Below are 21,002 nucleotides of genomic sequence, written 5' to 3'. Positions count from 1 at the left end.
GTATATCTTTAGCTCTGCAATGCCCACCACCCCCTAAAAAATGCTTCCTCCTTTCTCTTACAAAACCCAAGTCACCTCTCTTCCTGGACACCACCGAGTATCTCTGCCACTTTAAGACCCCTGCCCATGGCTCCCTCCAAAAGCTGCTATCACTTTGAGGGAGCACATGAGGGTGCGTTCACATGTGACGTTTTGGTTGCATCAGTACGCATGCGTGTTCAAATGTTACTATGCGTTTGGCTACCTATTGTGTATTTGCACTTAGCATAGCATATAATTATCGCACCAAGGGGGAGGGGGGCGTCTTTCTATAGTTCGCCTCAGGCAGCAGAGAGGCTAGGTTCACCCCTGCCCGTGACATTCACAAATGAGAGCAAAAATTAAACCTGTTAACGCTCTGTGCTGTGCACCCATGAGACAGAGCTGCTGAGGCTGTAGGTGGGCGCTGTCATATTTGTTAGGGTTGTCATCGAGAGGGTTTAAAAAATAGAAAAAAATGTTAAAAAAATTTAATAAAAACCTGAAAATTCTAATCATAAAATGTAATAAATAATAAAAATCACAAACATGTTAGGTATTGTCGTGTCCCAAAATGCCGAATCTAAGTATAGAAACTGTTATTTTTGGCGGTAAACCCCATAGAAGAATATAGCGTCCAAATGTCAGTAATGCCACTTTTACATCATTTTACATTACATAATAAAAATTAATAAAAAGTGATCAAAAGGTTGTACAGTCCTCATCATGGTAGCAATAAAAACGTCAGCTCATCTTGCAGAAAAAGACATCTTACGCAGTGCTGTATATTATAGTAAGTGATCATTAGAGTCCGAAAGTTATTAGAGTCAGAAGATGCAGAAAATAAATTGTTTTTGTACACATTCTTTTAATTTTCAAAAATGTATTTAAACACCATAAAACCTGTATAAATATGCTATCACTTTAATTGTATCGAACTAAAGAATAAAGTAGATGTATGATTTGCAGCGCAAAGTGAAAGTCGTAAAAACTGAGCCCACAAGAAAGTGATGAAAATGTGTTTTTATAATTTTTTTTGAAATTTTCATTTATTTAACATTTTTAAGAAAAGTATATACATTCATTCTCATGACATAAAAACAAAACAAAAAAAAAATAGATAATTAAATACATACAATAAACATAATAATGCAACTCTACACTACAATTCATACACAAAACCATACAAAGAAAAAGAAGGAGTTTCCCCTCCCCCTTCCCACTACCTCCTCAGACCCATCTATCTTCAACATTTACCTTTTTCCTTTTCTTTTTTTACTTCCCTTTTCTTCTCTTTCTTTACATTCTAAACCCATCCATGTTCTAGCAGTAGTCTCATTACCCTTTTTCCCAGCCCCTATTCAGTATCGCTTGCCATCAGGGTAATGTATTGCTCTGAATTTCTAAACCCTATCCATCTATCCCATGTAATATCGAATCTATCTTTTGCCCCTTTTACAACTAAAGTAATTTCTTCCATATGCATAATATCATTCACTCTCGAAAGCCAGAGGGATATTGAGGGTGCTTGTGTTTGTTTCCATAAGATTGGAATGCATGTGCGCGCTGCTATCAAAAGGAATCTTAATAAAGATCTTATATATGTCTGTTTATGGATTTCGCTGTGTTAAAGTAAAACAAAGGCTGGTTCGAATGGGAAGTTAATATTTAGATTCTGTTGAATTATGTGCTGTACTTTTTTCCAAAATGGTAATAATATAGAACAAGACCAAAAGATATGGACATATGATCCCTGTTCCGATTCACATCTCCAGCATTGTGGACTGGCTTCTGGAAATATAGCATGAATTTTTTTAGGTGTCTGATACCACTGAGCTACTAATTTATAATTACTTTCTTGGAATGTAGAGTTGGTAAGGGATATATATGTAAACTCAAAAATACGCCCCCATTGTTCCACCGACAAATTAATTTGCAATTCCCTTTCCCATTTCCTTGTAAATGCCGGGAGTATATGGTTCATTACTTTAAGTAGTATATTATAAATTTTTGATAAGGGATGCTGTACTGGTTCTATACTTGAGCATAATTTTTCAAAGTCAGAGCATTCCTTTTCAAAGTTTTCTAGTCGTGGGAGTGAGTCCAGATAAGAACGCAAAAAGAGTGCTCTCCACTGTGTTAATGTTCTGACCCCCCAGACTTCTACCATCTCGTTTGGTTCCCTCCATCTTAAACCATTTCGAAAATGCTGCACTCTATTTACACCCATCGAGTTCCATTCCTTAAAAGCTGTATCGTCTAATCCAAGTGGAAATTTTGGATTGTTCAAGACCGGGTACATAACTGAATATGTTGGTATTAACTTACCCCTAACCTGGGGGGATAAGCACACCCTTAAAGTTGCCCCTATTGATGGATGTTTTAATAGTTGAGTCGTATATTTTTTTTTCAATCCAGGGTACACTAGATAGAGATACTGCTGAAAAACTTTGCTCCAACATGACCCATAATTTATTTTTAGTGTTTTTACACCAGTCTATTACCCTGACCAGGTGGGTCGCTCTATAGTACGATTTAAGATCAGGTAGGGCCAGCCCTCCCTTGTCCCTTGGTCTATATAATATCTCTTTTTTTAATCTCGGTTTTTTCCCTGCCCATATGAATTTTTTTTGTATAGATGCTATTAGCTGGAAGAAAATTCCCGGTAAACTAATCGGAAGGGCTTGGTACATATATAGAACCCTGGGTAATACATTCATTTTAAATATAGCACACCGTCCTGACCATGAGAACCTACCCTTATTCCACTTTTCACAGTCTGATTTGATGGCATTAATCATTGGGAGGTAGTTCATTTTGTACAGCTCTCTTAGATTAGATGTAAGTTTAATTCCCAGGTATGCGAGTCCACTTTTTGGCCATCTTAAGGGGAACGACTCCTCCAACCCTCTTAGATCTTCAAGGGGGATGTTTACCGCTAATGCCTCAGATTTAGCAAAATTTATTTTGAAATTGGATACTTGGTGGTATTCTTTTAGTTGTTCCATCATGTTGGGGATTTAGATCCTGGGTTTGGACACAAAGAACAATAGGTCATCTGCATACTCTGCTATTTTATTTTCTTCTCCCTGAGATACTATGCCTGTAATGTTCTGATCTGCTCTAATTCTCCTAAGAAATGGCTCTAGGGCCAACACAAAGATTAAGGGAGATAGTGGACAACCCTGTCTAACCCCATTTCTTATCTGTAGGTCTCCTGATAAAATACCATTGACCCTCACCTTTGCTGTCGGGTTAGAGTATAGGGATAGGATCCACTGTAGCATATTCTGCTTCTAGCCTATTCCACGCAGTGTCTCAGCCACATATGTCCAATTTACCCTGTCAAATGCTTTCTCTGCATCTGTTGACAATAGTGCGACCACCTGTTTATGTATGTGCGCAAAATGGATCAGGTTGATGGCCTTTGTTGTATTATCTCTGGATTCACGGCCTTTGAGAAATCCAGTCGGGTCTAAATGGATAAGTTTAACTGCAAGAGGCATCAATCTATCAGCCAAAATTTTGTGTCTATGTTGAGCAGGGAAATTGGCCTGTAGCTGGGACACTGCGTGGGATCCTTGCCTGATTTAGGCAAGACTGTAATATATGCCCTAAGGGAGTCATTAGGTAGTTTTCTACCTGTGGTGACTGAATTAAAGGCTTCAATCAAATGAGGGCTCAGTTCCTCAAGCAATTTTTTATAATAAATTAAGAAAAACCCGTCTGGGCCTGGAGCCTTACCAGATGGGTTGTTGCCGATTGCAGTCTCTAGTTCTTCTTTTGTGATTGGTCTCTCTAAGTCTTCCAGTTCCCCCTCTGATATAGTAGGTAATCCTGACCTCCTTATGTACTCTTGAATTTGTGTCCTAAAATCTGGACGTAGTATGTTGGCATTAGAGTCATCTACTGTATATAATGAGGCATAGTATTCTCTAAACGCTTCCGCCACTTCCTCTGGGAGATTTACCTTATTCCGTTGGGAGTCATTAACAGTGGGGACATATGTAGTAGCCCTCTGATTGCGTAGGGCTTTAGCTAATCCCCGACTACATTTATTCCCATATTCATAATAAAAGTGGTGACATTTTGTGGCAATATTTTTAATTCCTCTCTTACTTGTATCAGATGTTTTTTAGTATCATTATCTAATGATTGTTTATGTTTAGTTTCGAGAACCCTTATTTCTTCAAGAAGCTTGTTCAATCTTTTATCCCTTTCTTTCTTTCGTCTTGCCCCATGTTTGATAAATATACCTCTAGTAATTATTTTATGGGCTTCCCATCTGATGTACGGGTCTTTAATATCCACTTGGCTTGAAGAGAAATGCTCTGTTATTGCCTGTTTGACTTCCGTTATAATTTGTGCATCCTCTAGGAGTGAAACGTTAAGTTTCCATTGCCACTGTCTAGGAGTGGAAACTTCAAGAGCTAATCTTATATCTACTAAAGCATGGTCTGAAAAGGAAATAATATCAATATTTGAGTCGCGAAGTAATTGCAGATCTTGGTGTTTTACAAACAGCATATCTAACCTAGAATATACATCGTGCGATGTTGAGTAATATGTAAAGTCCTTCTCTGCCGGGTGTAACAGTCGCCAGGAGTCTACATATTTATGATTATGTAGGGTACGCCTTATATGTCGCAGTGCGGAGGCAGGGTGGTGTGACCCTCCCGAGGAGGTATCTACTTTTGGGTCTAGGGCCACATTCAGATCTCCTCCGAATATGACTATCCCTTCCTCGAATCCCGCCACCTTATCTAACGCTTTAAGTAGCGCAGTGCCCTGACCCTTGTTAGGTTAATATACTGAAGTAAATATGTATATTTGCGACGCAATACGCCCCTTTATAGAGATCAAACGTCCCTCCTCATATGCGCATGTGTCTATCCATTCCCATGGGAGAGTTCTAGAAATTAATATGCTTGTCCCTCTGGCTTTCGGATCTAGAGTGTAACTATGGTATGCATGTGGATAATGGGGAGAAGACAGTCGGTATGGTTTGCGAAGGCAGAGATGCGTTTCCTGTAGAAACACCACCTGGAGTTTTTTCCTTCTCAGGTAACTCCACAGGATCGATCTCTTACCTGGGCTATGTAACCCTTTGACATTTAATGAGCCTATCAGAAAGGAGGGGCTTGAGGCCTGGCACATCACCTCCTTTGGAAGGGGAATGGGGGGCAGGGCCCAGAAGAAGAGAGAAAAAAAAAAAACCCACAAAACCCTAAGAAAAGAAAAGAAAAAAATTTGAGGTACCCTAACCCTCAGATTTCACGGGTTACGTAGGTTTCTTTCTTTACCTACTTTGTTCCGGGGTGGGGGTGGGTGTGAAAAGAGAGGTTACAAGAACTGCGCCTGTGTTGCGCCCTGGCCTGATGAAATAAGAAAAAAAAACGTATATTTTATTGAAATCACGCCAACCTTTTCGGACAACTACAGGGAGAATTATGCCTCATCTACATATTTGCTGGTTTATATTTATTCCCTGATATGGGGGTGACTTGATGCAAAAATAGGGGTAGAAAGAAAAAAAGGAGAACAAATAAATAAATAATAAAAAAAAAAAAAAAAGAAACACCTAGAGTAAATCAATTTTCCCTCTTTCTTTCTCTTCCTCTTGGAAGGAAGTATTGGTGACCTCCCCATTCCACCCTACAAAACAGGTATATCATTCTTCACCCTACTTCATTTCTATTAGTGAACATATTTACAAGGGTATATTTTACCTTATCGTTTTATACCCATATGTGCATTCCTCCCTTTTATCCTCCTGTGATTACCGTACTCAATTATATGTATTCAGGTGTCCATATTAAAGTGCCATCCCTACTTAATTTACATATTCATACTCCTATATCCCCTTTTCCCCACAAACCCCATTACTTGCATATTTATTGTGTCTGAGTGTTCATTGTGCTTAAAGTATTTACGACATTCCCTTGTTGATGTGAAACAAATCAAAATTCGCCCCCAGTGCTGTGTCTCCCCGCCCCTACCCTACTTTGTAATCCCTGTTCTTATGTGTTCCATATATTTTATATATAAATGTTAATACCCGTGTTAGAGCCCTATCTTCCCCCTCCCATCATCCACCCATCTATTCCTCTTTGGAGGAAGAAGTAACAAAAGGGAGAAAAAAAAAAAAAAGACCCCATGTACACATCCATATTTCCCCTTCAGGGCAAGCTGTACAACTTATCTATTATACTTATTATTATTATTTCTATTACTATTTCTTCCATACTCTATACATAATTCAGCCAATATAGCCTAGCCATTTAGGCCATTCTTGGGTATGCTACAGATAGGTCTGGAAAGTCTTCTGGCTGAAAAGCCGTCCCTTCTCCCTCTGTCCCAGCTGGTTGCTGTGCCCTTTCAGGCCTCTCCTCCACCGTATGTCTCCCGTTTCCCTGTCTCCGTTCTCTTAAACTTAAGTCCCATAAGTGTTCTTGTGGTTGGAGCCAGTTTGCTATTGGAATTGGTGGGGTGTCTAAGAGACTGAACAGCCCCCTCAGGTCTCTAGGGTGTTTCACCACGTATGTCTCAGAGGGCAACTTGACTATCAGGTGTAACGGGTGTCCTCATTTATAGGTACCACCTGCTTCTCTGATTTTAATCAAGACCGGTTGTAGGGTCCTCCTCATAAACAGTGTCCGTGCAGAAACATCTGGGAGAATTTTTATCTGTGCCCCTTCAAACTGTATCATCCCTTTTGCCCAAGCAGCTTGGATAATTCTTTCTTTATCTCTAAAGTAATGCAACCGGCACAGCACGTCTCTAGGGTTTTCCCATGAGCCTCTTCCGGGCCGAAATACCCTATGTACCCTATCTATGACATAAGTGTTCTCTATAGGGTTTCCTGTAAGCTGATTGAGGATGGATGTAACTTTCCTCATAAGGTCTTCCAGCATCTCATTTTCAGGAATTCCCTTAATCCTCACATTGTTCCTGCAACCCCTATTTTCTTGATCATCAATCTGTAGCGTGAGGGCCTGCATTTGATGTTGTGATGTTACCAAGTCATTTTCAAGGCTTTCCATTCTACTGGACAGGGAGTTAAGAGTATGTTCGACATCTAGGGAGCGTGAAGTTAAATAATCAACATCTTGCTTAACCAAGTCCAGTGCTTGTCGTTGGGACTGCTCCAAATGTTTTACTATTACATCTAGATCTCCTTTGCTGGGGAGGGCCCTGATTAACTGCATTAGATCATGCAAATCCACTGAGTGGGGAGCCTGACCCTCTTGTGCAGTCACATCAAGTTGGTCCCTGTGCTCCATAGCACCTTCATTCTGAGGCAATAAGACCCCCATATCACCCCCTGATGTCATCCCTCCCTGGGCCTCCAGACATTCCCGGGGGGTCAGTCTAGTGTGGTCCTGTTGTAGACCCCTGTTCTGCTCCATCAGCATCAGCTGTGGCTCCCCTGCACCAGTACCTGCTACCCGATTCCCAGGGTGATGCCGGTCTCTTCCTAGTGGTGTAGGGGTTCCTTGCCTGCTCCGGGCTGCGACAGCCATGTCCCCCGCCTCAATAGCCGATCATCCCATGGCGTCCGTTGCTTCCCCGGAGTCAGCTGCTCTCGGCGTCTGCAGTTGATCAGCTGAAAGCTTGCCGCGTTGTTCCATTCGACCAGTAGGTGGCGGTGTTGTACTGCAGGACGCCGGCACAGCGTGTCTGCTTGCTGGGGAGAGCATTCTCCCTATATCCAGAGAGCGGTGCGCACCTGCCGCACTCGCTGCCCTGGACCCTCCACCAGTGCGTCCTCCCCGTCTTGCGGGCATCTCAGACAGGTAATGTCCTCGGGCTTGGCGAACTCTGGGCTTCAGGCTAAATGGCGCTCCACATGGATCTTCCTCACATGGGACTTCCTCACAGCCTCATTCCCTAACCACACCCCCCATTAAAATGTGTTTTTGCCAATTTCATAACGTACAATTTTTTACGTAGAAAATAAGCCCTCACACAGCTCTGTACATGGAAAAATTCAATAAAAAGTGATCAAAAGGTTGCACTGTCCTAACAAATAAAAGCATTGAAAACTTCATCAAAAGTCACAAAAAAATAACACCACCCACAGCCATTTCCAGGACAGGGCAGTCACATGGTCATTGGAGTCGTCCTGTCTGCATGGATTTGCATTCCCTATTGTTCAGGATGTGGAATCAGTAGGGAATCACAGAGCGACATTTCACCAAGTAAAGATTTGCAAATGAAGTTATCTAGTTTCATCAGAAAGACACATCCTGGCCTTTCTTTGGTGGGAAGGGATAATAAACCCATAACAAAGGAGAACACTAAAAGCAAAACACTCTTAAACAATCAGCCTGGCTGATAAGGAAGTGGGACCAACACCCTTCATTTACATGGGGGAGGTTGTTGAGACAAAAGGGGACAGACCAAGGGACATAGGAAACCCAAGCACAACTCACATGAGGAGAACTTCTTGGTGGAAGATCTTACTGGAGGAGCTTAGACTGAGAGACTGAGACACAGAATGGAGAGAGAGCAGGTCCAGATACGTGTGGAGGAGGGAGCCTGGGAAGGAGGACATGACGCTGGGGCCAAGGACCCCCAGGATGGTGAGTACTGACAGCCTTCATTGCTTTCTGCCTATATCCACTACCACAAAATAGGGGGCATTTTTATAGCCTTTCAAACGGAAAAATAGCGGTAGTGCCTCCACAATATTGGTGTTTATCTGACACTCATGACTTGTTCTATTTATGGGCGCAAAATTGTGGCACTGCTTGTGAATCTGAGATATTTCCGTCTCTATTCGGTACAATTTTTGGCGCAAAATTATTGCAGCTAAAAGCTGGTCTCGGGAGTTCATAGCGATTGCACTTGTATTTATGATGTGTTTGCAAAAGGATTGTGACACAGAAGTCTGACATGAATCTGTTGCTCACCCGTTAAACTGAGTTCACCAGAAAAAACTGGTGCACTCAGTGTAAGAAAAGTGAGCGACCACAGGGAGTGGCAGATTTGTGAAGACTGTGCTCCTGGCTTCATAAATCTGTAGCCAATAGAACTCATTACACCAGTTTTCTGCAGCTGTAATTGTGCGCCAAAACATTTTGAAAAAGAGGTGGATACCCTAACGGCGCCCAAATTGTGGGCACTTCTAAAAAGTCGATAATTGTGCTTTATACTGAATGTATGATTTTCATTCACAGTTTGCAGTAAAAAATGCATCTCAACTGCATAAAAATAAAAAGGTGCAGAGTTTAGAGGTGCAGAAATGTAGGGGTACAGTCATGTACAGGTGTAGGGGTGCAGTCATGTACAGATATAGGGGTGCAGTCATGTACAGGTGTAGGGGTGCAGTCATGTACAGCTGTAGGGGTGCAGTCATGTACAGGTGTAGGGGTACAGTCATGTACAGGTGTAGGGGTGCAGTCATGTACAGGTGTAAGGGTGCAGTCATGTACAGGTGTAGGGGTACAGTCATGTACAGGTGTAGGGGTGCAGTCATGTACAGGTGTAGGGGTACAGACACGTACAGGTGTAAAGGTTCAGTCATGTACAGGTGTAGGGGTGCAGTCATGTACAGGTGTAGGGGTACAGACATGTACAGGTGTAGGGGTTCAGTCATGTACAGGTGTAGGGGTACAGTCATGTACAGCTGTAGGGGTGCAGTCATGTACAGGTGTAGGGGTACAGACATGTACAGGTGTAGGGGTACAGTCATGTACAGGTGTAGGGGTACAGTCATGTACAGGTGTAGGGGTGTAGTCATATACACGTGTAGGGGTACAGTCATGTACAGGTGTAGGGGTGCAGTCATGTAAAGGTGTAGGGGTGCAGTCATGTACAGATATAGGGGTGCAGTCATGTACAGGTGTAGGGGTGCAGTCATGTATAGCTGTAGGGGTGCAGTCATGTACAGGTGTAGGGGTACAGTCATGTAGGGGTGCAGTCATGTACAGGTGTAAGGGTGCAGTCATGTACAGGTGTAGGGGTACAGTCATGTACAGGTGTAGGGGTGCAGTCATGTACAGGTGTAAGGGTGCAGTCATGTACAGGTGTAGGGGTGCAGTCATGTACAGGTGTAGGGGTGCAGTCATGTACAGGTGTAAGAGTACAGACATGTACAGGTGTAGGGGTTCAGTCATGTACAGGTGTAGGGGTACAGTCATTTTCTGCGCCATATTTATGATGTGTCAGAGCCAGGGGCATCGCTAGGTCAAAATATCTGGAGCACAAGCCCTGTATCTTTTATCCAGCTACTCCATGCCCCAGTAGCCTCTTAAAAAAAATAATCATATTCCCCTGATTAAAGATTAGAAATGATAGAGGGGAGTAAAAGATTAGCTCTAAAAGGGCTATCCATGCGTACGTTACATGCACCTATCACCACATCTACCTTAATAGATCCGTAGAGGTAGGTTTCCTTTGAGGACCAAACCACTCTGGGGCTTCCGTACCAAGTCCGATTTTTAAAATCTGCCCTGTGTCAGTATAAGTGGTTATAACTTTCAAATGCAGTTATTTTGAAATTGTTTTCTCGTCACACATTGTACTTCAAATTAGTGGAAACATTTGGATCATATCTTTTATGTTTAATTATGAAAAACATTGAAATTTGTCAAAAAATTTTGAAATATTCTAAATATTCAAAGTTCTAAATTCTTTACTTTTCAAGTAGATAGTCATAGGACCCAAATAACTTTAGAAATAACATTTTCCGAATGTCCGCATTATGTTGGCATGGCTTTTTATTCATTCTTTTATTTTTCTAGGTTGGTATGGGGGCTTAGAATTGTGGGTGCAATTTTTCACATTTTTATGAAAATCACCAAAACCTTTTCAGTTTTCAAGAGGTTTTCACTGATTCTGGATAAATGGTTGTTAACCTCCCTGTTGTAAAGTACTATTCACTGAGGGGAGAATGTAGGGAGTACAGTCTGGTTAAAACTTAACCTTTATTCAATAGGTAATATTAAAAATTGTAATTCATGATAGGAAGATAGTGTAAACCTAACACCATTGAGTGTACAAAGTAGGTGAAGTTTAAAAGCAGTGGACGACCCCAGACCGCAATAGTGCGATCACTGAGTTAGTCTGGGATCCACAATGTATACAGAGGAGGCTAAAAAATTGTGGATTATCGGGTAGTCTGAGTGGAAAGCCTATCTGTCCTAGAATATTTGCGTATCTGGACTCAGCGGCACAACTCCGATGTATTGACTATCCCCCACTAGCTCTCCTATTGCTGATTCATTTGATCCGACGCGTTTCCTGATTCCATTCATCAGGGATCATGATGTATTACATTAATAGACTAGACTTAGATATTCATTTTGTCTGTCTAAACACTGATTCAGCGTCTCCCCGCATTGATGGTAGCGGCTGCCGCCCGCGGAGAGCGCCGGGTATTTAAAATTTACGCCACGCCCTCCAATGTCCTGACGGGGTAGCCCTTAGCCAATGGGAACGGGCCTGGGTGACATACCCCTCCGCACTGGGCCCGCCCCGTTCGCGTTGAGAGATGGTATCCAATGAAGAAACGGAGGCCGGAACAGACTTCCGGTCATGTGACCGTACGTCATCGGGCCTCCGGTCATGTGACCACACGTCTTTGGCACGCCCAGAGGACCGCCCGATTGTGACGCGGGTCACAGGCATTGGATGAGGTGCGGGCGAAGATAAACAATGGAATAGGCCACTCCTCGATATGTATAGGACACGGATATGTGAGGTAAGTATAATTAAAGAGGGAATAAAAGGATGCTTATCACTTAGCATCCCCGATGGGGTATTGTATAGTTGCGATCTGATCCGTGAAGAAATAGACTATATACATACGACCTCATTAATAATATAATGGGGTAGTAAAGCCCTATAGACGTAAATAGACTCGGTAAGAGTACCGATCTATAGAATAAACCTAAAATGAGTGGAGAGAGCCGTGGGGATGGTAGGTCTAACGGTAGAGTGAAGATAAGCCCATCCAGTGTGGAACATTTGCCAGAATATGATGCTGGACTTATATAAGTTAAAGTAAAAAAGGAAAGCCCTATGATGCTAAACCTAGTTTTTACCTAATTACAGAATGCATCATAATAGGGGCAGCCTAGGGTAACTCAAAGAGTTATAGGAAGCTAGTGAAGGACAGGCTCTCATTGAGACCGTCTGGCTCAATGGTCCTAAGGGTGTAAATCCATCGAGTCTCCTTTTGACAGATCAGCCTGTCCCAATTGCCTCCCCGTTTGGGTGGTCTAACCTTCTCGATGACCTGAAAGCGTAAACACTTAGGGTTACTGCTGTGTTCATTTGCAAAGTGTCTAGCTACTGTGGTCTCCCGGTGGTTTCTAATGTCACCCATATGTTCCTGTATCCTGATTTTAACCGGACGGTGGGTTTTGCCTACGTAGTTGAGCGGGCACGGGCATGTAAGCATATATACGACTCCTTCGGTACGACAGTTGGAGTAGTCCCTAATGGAGAATGTCCAAGGACCAGTGTGCAGACGTTGCAGTCTCCACATTTGAAGGTGCCGGTCCGCGGCGAAAGCCATGTATTTGCCCCTCGAGTCGGTTCAAGATGGCTATGCACCAGTCTGTCCCGTAGGTTTTTCCCTCTCCTATAGGTAATAGAGGGGTAAGGTTGCAAGCAGTCTTTCAGATCCGGGTCCTGTCTCAGAATACGCCAGTATTTATTCAGGATCTGCTTGACTGTTTCTGCTTTGGTGTCAAAGGTGCCAATCACTCATAAGGTCTTATTCTCCTCTCTGATTCGAGGCACTAGCAGGTCCTCTCTTCTGGAGGATAGTGCATTCTGGAAGGCTTTCCTAATGATTTTTTTAGGAAAACCTCTCTCTAAAAATCTATCTGTAAGGTCTCTCGATTGGGTCAGAAAGTCCTCCGTATGGCTGCAGTTGCGGCGCAGTCTGAGGAACTGCCCCTTAGGTATGCCCCGCTTGAGGGGTATCGGGTGACAGCTCTCCCACCGCAACAGACTGTTAGTGGCAGTTTCCTTCCTGTGAACCTGAGTTCTGAGTTGGCCCTCCGTCGACTTGGTGATTCGAACATCCAGGAAAGAGATGGATTTTTCCTGGATTTCGCTGGTAAATTTGAGGCCCAGGTCATTGATGTTAAGTGCCTGTACGAAATCATGAAAGTCTGTTGGGGTAGAGGTCCACAGGATAAGCACATCGTCTATATATCGGAGCCAGATGGATATAGAGGATATCCATCTGGCATTTTCCTCCGAGAAGACGATGCGATCCTCCCACCAGCCGAGGTATAGATTAGCGTAGCTAGGGGCCATTGGGCTCCCCATAGCTGTACCCCTCAGCTGGTGGAGGATCCTGCTCTCAAAGAGGAATACATTTCTTTCCAGAATGAATCTCATCAGGTCTAACACAAATCGGTTATGTCTACCAAATTGTGTGCCTCTTGTGCCTAGGAAGGCCCCTACTGCCTCACATCCCTTCATATGGGGGATAGAGGAGTAGAGGGCCTCTACGTCCAGACTCGCAAGATAGGTGTTTTCGTCCAGCACAATTCCTTCAATTTGTTTGAGGACATCCATCGTGTCACGCACATAGGATGGGAGGCTGGTGACAAAAGGTCTGAGTATTTGGTCCACATATAGGCTGATGTTCTGGGTTAAGCTGTTGATCCCAGACACAATGGGCCTTCCCTTGAGAGGAGGGTAACCCTTATGTACCTTAGGGAGGCTGTAAAATGTGGCCATTGTTGGAAATTTTGGGAACAGAAATTTATACTCTTGTTCACTAATGAGGTGGTCCTCTAGTGCACCCTTCAGGAGGATTTTCAGTTCCTTGGAGAATTTTTCCATGGGGTTGCATGGGAGGCAACGATAGCCCTCACTATCCGACAGTATGGATTCACACATTTTAATGTATTCTGTCCGCTCTAGTAGGACGATGTTCCCCCCTTTATCCGAGGGTTTGACCACTATTTGGTCATTCCTTTCCAACTTAATAAGGGCTGTTCTTTCCTCGGAGCTAAGGTTATTAAAGGGGTCGTGTATGCCACTGTCTAGTTGTCTAAGTTCCTCAGTGACCAAGTCCACGAATAGATCAACATGCGTGGACTCGACCGCTGGGAACTTAGTACTCTTCTCTTTCAGGGTAGTAAATGGTCCCATTCCCGGTTCCCTCTCTGATTCCTGTAATAGGTCCATCATGACATCCATGTCTCCAAGATCAAATTCGCTAATCCCCAATTCAAGACACCTTTTACGGTTGTTACACTTAAAAAACTTGTTCCATTTGAGCCTCCTGGCAAATAGGTGGACATCCTTGACCCACGTGAAGGAGTCAAAACGAACAGACGGGACGAACGACAACCCTCTACTAAGGAGATTCATCTCTGCCTCATCTAACTGATACGAAGTTAAGTTGATGATGCGGTTGTCTGTGGTCCTGTGTGAGACTACTTTTTGCCCGTAGTGTATTGGTCCCCTCGCAATAGGTAGCCTGAGATCGGTGGGTTGTTGGATAAAAAACCACCCCGAGCACCCCTATTGATGTTTCCCCTTCCTCTTGGTCTTCCCCGTCTACCTCCTCTCTGACTGTCCCTAGCACCCCTTGGTGATTGTGAGGTGTTGGGATGTTCTGAATCAGTAGTGTCACTCTCCGAGGTTGACTGATCCGGGGTATGGCCTTGTGGAGTTTGGGTCGTGTGCAAGTGTGTTAGAAAATCATACGTCTTTTTATCTTTAAACTCCTGGAGGTCGCGCTGGAACTGAAAATGTTTGCGTTCCTTAATCTGGCTAGTGAATTTCTCAATTGTCTGCTGCAGAGTTTTGTCTTTTTTGTCAAAACCCACAGTGTCCTTTAGAGATCTAACTGTGGCAATATCGCTCTGAAGTAATTCACTAGTATGTTTAAACGAGACCTTCTCCTCCTCTAGGAGTATATTCATCAGCCGTAAGGAACACGCTGTAATCTCCTCTTCCCACCTGGTTTTAATATTAGGTGTCTTTAAGCGTGGGGAGGGGGTAATGGGAATCCTCAGACCTCTAGGGACGATCTTATTTTTTAAATAGTTTTCGAGGCTCTGAATTTCCCACCAGGATCTGGTGTATTCTTTATAGGTCCTGGTGAGGGAACTGAAAGCTGTTTTGATGGAGACTGATTGTCCTGACAGGGGGAGTTCACCCTCAGAAAACACACTCTGGGCTTCGCTTGTCCAATTATCTGTACAGGGATCTGCAAATACAAACCCCGCCATTCCCTGTAATAGCTAAAGTGAGTGATACTATCAAAACGTTTTCACTGATTCTGGATAAATGGTTGTTAACCTCCCTGTTGTAAAGTACTATTCACTGAGGGGAGAATGTAGGGAGTACAGTCTGGTTAAAACTTAACCTTTATTCAATAGGTAATATTAAAAATTGTAATTCATGATAGGAAGATAGTGTGACCACAGTGTAAACCTAACACCATTGAGTGTACAAAGTAGGTGAAGTTTAAAAGCAGTGGACGACCCCAGACCGCAATAGTGCGATCACTGAGTTAGTCTGGGATCCACAATGTATACAGAGGAGGCTAAAAAATTGTGGATTATCGGGTAGTCTGAGTGGAAAGCCTATCTGTCCTAGAATATTTGCGTATCTGGACTCAGCGGCACAACTCCGATGTATTGACTATCCCCCACTAGCTCTCCTATTGCTGATTCATTTGATCCGACGCGTTTCCTGATTCCATTCATCAGGGATCATGATGTATTACATTAATAGACTAGACTTAGATATTCATTTTGTCTGTCTAAACACTGATTCAGCGTCTCCCCGCATTGATGGTAGCGGCTGCCGCCCGCGGAGAGCGCCGGGTATTTAAAATTTACGCCACGCCCTCCAATGTCCTGACGGGGTAGCCCTTAGCCAATGGGAACGGGCCTGGGTGACATACCCCTCCGCACTGGGCCCGCCCCGTTCGCGTTGAGAGATGGTATCCAATGAAGAAACGGAGGCCGGAACAGACTTCCGGTCATGTGACCGTACGTCATCGGGCCTCCGGTCATGTGACCACACGTCCTCGGCACGCCCAGAGGACCGCCCGATTGTGACGCGGGTCACAGGCATTGGATGAGGTGCGGGCGAAGATAAACAATGGAATAGGCCACTCCTCGATATGTATAGGACACGGATATGTGAGGTAAGTATAATTAAAGAGGGAATAAAAGGATGCTTATCACTTAGCATCCCCGATGGGGTATTGTATAGTTGCGATCTGATCCGTGAAGAAATAGACTATATACATACGACCTCATTAATAATATAATGGGGTAGTAAAACCCTATAGACGTAAATAGACTCGGTAAGAGTACCGATCTATAGAATAAACCTAAAATGAGTGGAGAGAGCCGTGGGGATGGTAGGTCTAACGGTAGAGTGAAGATAAGCCCATCCAGTGTGGAACATTTGCCAGAATATGATGCTGGACTTAGTCCATTCTGTAATTAGGTAAAAACTAGGTTTAGCATCATAGGGCTTTCCTTTTTTACTTTAACTTATCTAAGTCCAGCATCATATTCCGATATACATCGGAGTTGTGCCGCTGAGTCCAGATACGCAAATATTCTAGGACAGATAGGCTTTCCACTCAGACTACCCGATAATCCACAATTTTTTAGCCTCCTCTGTATACATTGTGGATCCCAGACTAACTCAGTGATCGCACTATTGCGGTCTGGGGTCGTCCACTGCTTTTAAACTTCACCTACATTGTATACTCAATGGTGTTAGGTTTACACTGTGGTCACACTATCTTCCTATCATGAATTACAATTTTTAATATTACCTATTGAATAAAGGTTAAGTTTTAACCAGACTGTACTCCCTACATTCTCCCCTCAGTGAATAGTCAGTTTTCAAGAGGCCTGATATTGGTAAAACCATATAAATTACCCCATTATAGAAACTACACCCCTCAATGCACGAGAAAAAAACTCTTTAGGTTTTTACAGGGGTAGAAACAAAATGGAGGTGGAATTTACAATTTTGTAATTTTTACTTTCTTTCTGTCTCTATTATCGCTGCCTTTCTTTATTTTTTTACAGAATCTATTTTATGCTCCAGCACAAAGTCAAACAATATGGCTCAGCTTCCATTATTTCATTAAGGCCTTGTACGCATGTAACCCTTTTCATTAATTTGAAAACATATCTAAGTAGTCTGAATGCGACAACATTTCCAAACTATAGTTTATAGAGAAATATATGTTTGAAAAATTCGGAACAAAAATATTCCTTGAATTTTAGGGCATTAGATGTAATCTTGAAATCTTAAGACGCCAAAGACATTTGATATTTGAAGATAATTAATGTGATCAGTCCCCGGAATTTAGGTTGTAAGATGTACAAATGTATTTTTGCTTATAGAGAGTGACAATGGTTTATTTTAGATGATGTAAACTTGGAAAAGGAGCCCAAGGTTTTGGCTTTTTGCCATTGTTTAAGAGTAAAATATATGACAAATATATTGAGGAATAAAAATGTCATACTTTTACAATTATGTTGAAGTATAAATGTTGGCAATGTAAATTATGGTATGTATTTGACTGTACAGGCGGTCGCCTACTTAAGAACACCTGACTTACATACGACCCCTAGTTACAAACGGACCTCTGGATTTAATTTACTGTACTTTAGCCCTAGGCTACAATAAACAGCTGTAACAGTTATCACTGGTGTCTATAATGAAGCTTTAGTGTTAATCCTGGTTCTAATGAAAATCCAACATTTTTAAAATCCAATTGTCACAGAGACCAAAAAAAATTTGCCTGGGGGTTATAATGATAAAGTATACATTTCCGAATTACATACAAATTCAACTTAAGAACAAACCTTTAGACCCTATCTTGTATGTAACCCGGGACTGCCTATATAACATAGTTATAAAAAGGCAGCACTAGAAATACAAATTTTACCAATAAAAGTTTTTTTTTATCACCAAAACTGAATTTGACCGGAAAGAAAATTTTAAAAAATTCATAGTAAAATGATTTTAAAGAATCTCTATATTTGAAAGGACATGAATAACACTTTATTGTATGATATTCTTCTGCTCCATGAAGTCATTTCCAGGACAGGGCAGTCACATGGTCATTGGAGACGCCTTGTCTGCATGGATTTGCATTTTCTATGGTTCAGGATGTGGAATCAGTAGAGAATCACACTGGAGCATTTTTCCTAGTAAATATTTGCAAATGAGGTTATTAAACTCCATCAGAAAGAAGCCGTTTTCATGTTCAGAATGTTACAAGTGTTTTGCTCGTAAATCAAATCTTGTTGGACATAAAAGAATTCACGCAGGGTAGAAGCCATTTTCATGTTCAGAATGTGGCAAATTATTTATTAAAAAATGTAACCTTATTAAGCATGAGAAAATTCACACAGGGGGGAAGGCATTTTCATGTTCAGAATGTGGCAAATGTTTTAGTCAGAAATCAGATCTTGTTAAACATGAGAGAACTCACACAGGGGAGAAGCGGTTTGTGTAAACAATGTGACAAATGTTTTACAATGAAATCCCATCTCTAAACACGTCTCTCACACAGGAAAAAGGCAGCTTGATGTTAAAAATGTGACAAACATTTCACTTTGATGAAAAACTTTTTACATATTAGAGGAGCCACAAGGGGAGAAGTCTTGTTCTTTTTGAACATCTGCAATTGTAATTGAGTTTGATGTTGAGTTGTATGAAATAAATTAACCAATAAACTTCAGATTGAATTAAAGAACTTGTACAATTATATAACACAGTTAGAAAAGAGAGAAAAATGTGGAGGAGCTCGGATAAAGGATCAGCTGATGTTTTATCATATACAGGTGTTTGATAAATTTTCCCCTGTATAACTAAAGCCTATGGTGACTAAACATATGGGGGCCCTTGATCGGATCTCAGCCCCATAGAGGTCTATAGCATCTGCATACGCTGTCTCACCACACCATGGCCATGAACTGGGCGGCTGCTCTACATGATATAGGACATTGGTGGCGAACCTATGGCACTGGTGCCAGAGGTGGCACTTAGAGCCTTCACTATGGGCACCCGCACAATCACCCAAGAACAGAGTTTGCCAGACATGACTCGAGGCCTCTTGCAGTCCCAGGACCTTGGAAGGAAATACAATGATCCAAAACTTCTACTCCTTCTTTCTACTGTATTGGTGTCCTCAGGTACCTTTGCAAGTTAAACCTGTGACAGAATAAGGAGTAATAAGAAACTGCCTAAATTGTTGCATTTGCACTTTGTGAAAAATATGTGGGTTTTGGTTGTAGTTTGGGCACTCGATGTCTAAAAGGTTCCCCATCACTGATATAGGATATGTCCCATATAATGGCTGCTTTCCATGGAGCACACACCCCTCCTGCATTAATACAAGTACATGAGCCCTATGGGACCAATGCATACTAAAAATAATGGGGACCGAAATCCACCCAAAAATGTTATCAGTCCCCATAGATGTCTATTGTGTCCAGTCACAGTGGGGTCAGCATACATTGAGAGAATCAAGAAAGAGGACAGCAATCCACACTAATCCCTCCAGGGGTTTGGTGCCCGCAGCCAGAAGTCCAGGCGTTCAGAACTTCAAGAGCAGAACTTCTTTATTGTACCAAATACTTAGGGGTTGCACATTTCTCTTTATATGACTTGGCTAAAACTGGGCCTGGATAGTCTATGTATGCCATAAATCCCCTGCGGTACATAATAAGCTAGAGTGGAATATATGGGATGGATGAGTGGACCTCCGAATTTACTATTTTTCCATTCAATACTTTTTCTAATATTTTTGGTGGGGATTAGAGATGAGCGAGCACTAAAATGCTCGGGTACTCGTTATTCGAGACGAACTTTTCCCGATGCTCGAGTGCTCGTCTCGAATAACGAGCCCCATTGAAGTCAATGGGAGACTCGAGCATTTTTCAAGGGGACCAAGGCTCTGCACAGGGAAGCTTGGCCGAACACCTGGGAACCTCAGAAAAGGATGGAAACACCACGGAAATGGACAGGAAACAGCAGGGGCAGCATGCATGGATGCCTCTGAGGCTGCTTAATCGCACCATTATGCCAAAATTATGGGCAACAGCATGGCCATGACAGAGTGACAGAATGAGGCTAGATAGCATCTAAAACATCCAATAATTGACCCTGACACTATAGGGGACGGCATGCAGAGGCAGCGGCAGCAGCGGCAGGCTAGAGAGTGGCATGGCGACATACCCTAAATGGACTCAGGCTTCAAACCAATGGGTGGCAGAGAGGAACCAAAGGAGGTGAGCAAGAAGCGCTCAAATAATATCGGTACATGATAAACGTTGGCCAGTATATTTTGTGGATTACACAGCAGGGTGGCGACAAAGTTAACAAGTTTGATGTGGAAGCCATGAGAACAACCCAAAATTCTGCCTGACACAGCTCGTTTGATAAGGGGACCATGTATGGAGGCAGTGAACTAGTAGTAGATTAAAGGTGCTGCAGTTAAAACTATGTTAGTTGGATCTTGGCATGGAGCTGGCGCTCCGCTGCCAGGCGAGCTTTCGCCAATCCAAGCCCCTGTCTCTAGGCTACTCCCCAAACAGCACTTCTAAGAACCTTTTGTATAAGATCAAGTGTAGTAGCGTTCTTATAAGTTTAGGATATGGCGAGTGAGGGGAATGTAAACAGATGCGCAAGAAGCGCTGAAATAATATTGGTAAATGATAAAAGTTTGCCAGTATATTTTGTGGATTACAAAGCAGGGTGGCGACAAAGTTAACAAGTTTGATGTGGAAGCCATGAAAACAACCCAAAATTCTGCCTGACACAGCTCGTTTGATAAGGGGACCATGTATGGAGGCAGTGAACTAGTAGTAGATTATAGGTGCTGCAGTTAAAACTATGTTAGTTGGATCTTGGCATGGAGCTGGCGCTCCGCTGCCAGACGAGCTTTCGCCAATCCAAGCCCCTGTCTCTAGGCTTCTCCCCAAACAGCACTTCTAAGAACCTTTTGTATAAGA

At 42.7% G+C, this 21,002-nt stretch overlaps 1 protein-coding gene and 1 pseudogene across 1 annotated transcript in view; one reads left to right on the top strand and one right to left on the bottom strand.

The window, feature by feature from the left end:
• The window catches only part of LOC140075552 (uncharacterized), a 30,205-nt pseudogene extending 11,703 nt beyond the window's left edge, over positions 1–18,502 (top strand).
• LOC140076200 (uncharacterized) overlaps positions 1–21,002 on the bottom strand; it is a 215,350-nt gene that overhangs the window by 112,709 nt on the left and 81,639 nt on the right. The gene's annotated exons all lie outside the window — the stretch shown is intronic.

This window comes from Engystomops pustulosus, chromosome 8 (genome assembly GCF_040894005.1).
Source record: "Engystomops pustulosus chromosome 8, aEngPut4.maternal, whole genome shotgun sequence".
NCBI lineage: Eukaryota > Metazoa > Chordata > Amphibia > Anura > Leptodactylidae > Engystomops > Engystomops pustulosus.
Note: the sequence above shows the minus strand (reverse complement) of the source record. Positions and strands in the feature narration are given on the sequence as shown.